General features: G+C 23.8%; 1 long non-coding RNA gene across 1 annotated transcript in view; it reads right to left on the reverse strand.

Moving 5' to 3' along the window:
• Positions 1-1,857, reverse strand: part of LOC115034471 — a 4,751-nt gene extending 2,894 nt beyond the window's left edge. Inside the window, exon 1 of the long non-coding RNA XR_003839824.1 lies at positions 1,707-1,857. This is a non-coding gene — a long non-coding RNA (uncharacterized LOC115034471). The remainder of the gene's footprint in view (positions 1-1,706) is intronic.
• Between the last annotated feature and the right edge of the window lie 318 nt (positions 1,858-2,175).

Raw genomic sequence — 2,175 nt, forward strand, 5'->3', positions numbered from 1 at the left:
GTTATTAGTATACATCGTATACTCCCGTATACGCTCCGATACACCCCTGCGGATAATGAGCGGAGAATTGGACAAACATTTCGCGGGGTAACCCCGTACCATTCCACTTCATTCATATAAGCTTTGAATATTTATAACTCATAAACTACTCGCCCCAAATTAGATTTTCATGTATCAAAATACTAAGAAAAATATTTTGCTTTGGAATATAAAATTAAAACCCTATGTTGTCATTCAAAAAAGTAAAAAACTTAAAAAATTATAAGGATAAAAAATATTTAAAAATATAATTTTTTAAGAAAAATGTTGTTTTATAAGCGACTTGAAACTATGTAAAAAAATATTTTCAAAATTGTAATAATAATTAAGAGTTATTAATTAGTAATGTATAAATTATAAAAATAAAATGTTATATATTTATTAAAAAAAATTATATAGCTAGACAAAATATAACTTTAAGAAGTATGAACATTGTTGAGTAGTAGAGATGGGACATGTTAACTTTAATGAACTAATTTAGTGATTCATTTTTCAATTAAATGAACTGGTGCAGACTGTTCAGTGAATCATAATTTAACTTATTTATTTGTTTGTGACCACCACAGACAAGTTAATTTAATTGAATCATAAATCAATTCCACGACAAATTGTTTCTTATGAAAATTATACAAAATTAAATTAACCAGTGTAAATATCCAGTATACAAGAAGTCTCTATAGTCTATATCTATTTTATGGTTTTTATAGATCAAATTTGAATTTAAATAATGTAAAAATATTAGTTTATCGACACATTATAAAGACAGTACATAAAAATCATCTTTTTTATATGGAATTAAATAAAAAATAATAATAATTAATATTAATCTCAATTATCTACACACCAAGTAGGTCTATCTATTTAATTAAATTTTTCATTTATTTTAAACAAACAAACCATGTTTAGTAATCAAAGGTGAGATATTTATCAATATTGAAAACTGGTTGGACAGTGATATGATACGATATTTTAATCTTTTAGTCCAGTAAATATTTAAACATAAACATCAGCCAGGGAAATTTTATTTTTTTAAAATTATTTTAGCATATTGAAAATATAAATTAATTTTTTAAATTGCATGTTAACCATTTCTTATTTTTTTTTATTGCATCTATTAATAAGAAAAATTTTTTTCCTTAAAGTAGAGTTTAATTATAGTAAAAATATTAATTTCAAAAATATAAAATTTGTTTATTTTTTTCAAATGTTTTATTAATTGTAATTTACTTTTATAAAATAGTAAGTTTTTGTATCAAGTGTCAAAGTAGCTGAAGTGAATTGTTGCGAACAAAACATCTCTATCTAAATTGTAGATGAATATGTCCAAAAAAAAATGTTTGCATAGGTAGGTACTCGGTTTATTAAAATGTAATAAATCCATAACTTTGTTGGTACCATATATCTTACCAAAAACAGTTATTAACTATTATGAAAATGTATGTAAATAAATATGAGTGTAGTTAATTATTTTCCTAATAATACTATAATTATTATTACTTTTTAAAAAAAAAATTTTAAATTGATATATACATTTTTATTATATGTTGTAGAGGGCAAAAAAATGTACATGGGTGGAAATATGTTAAATGGCTAAGGACACTGATGATACTAGCTACAGTCTACCACTTTGAGATTATTACTTTACAGTTTACTATAATATACCATACTCTATTGATCTGATTATATGGTCATACTCTATGGACATATCCGCCATGTGGAACCGTTAGTGGAAACATTTTTTTCAGGAGAAGTTTTTCCAAACAAAACAATCTCTTAAATGGCTTGGGTACATGAACACCAGGACCAGTTACTGTAACTTGCTCACTAAAATTGAAAAAAAAACTATATTAATTAAATTATTTTGAAAATTGTAATAATTCAATGACTTAATATCATATTAAAAATCAATGTGGTAAAATAGTAACCAATTAACATTATTCATGGTTCCAACACATAGTTTGTTCCATTATAATATAGCAAACATTCTTGTGTTATAGTTCTGAACCTATAGCGTATACTTATTTATGATTATCTATGCCTCAAGTAGAAAAATAATAAACAACAATATACACATTTGAACTTTTAATGTTATTAATAATTAGTAACTCTATCACCATTTACCAAGACTTTAAAATG

This window comes from Acyrthosiphon pisum, chromosome A3 (assembly GCF_005508785.2).
Source record: "Acyrthosiphon pisum isolate AL4f chromosome A3, pea_aphid_22Mar2018_4r6ur, whole genome shotgun sequence".
Taxonomy (NCBI): domain Eukaryota; kingdom Metazoa; phylum Arthropoda; class Insecta; order Hemiptera; family Aphididae; genus Acyrthosiphon; species Acyrthosiphon pisum.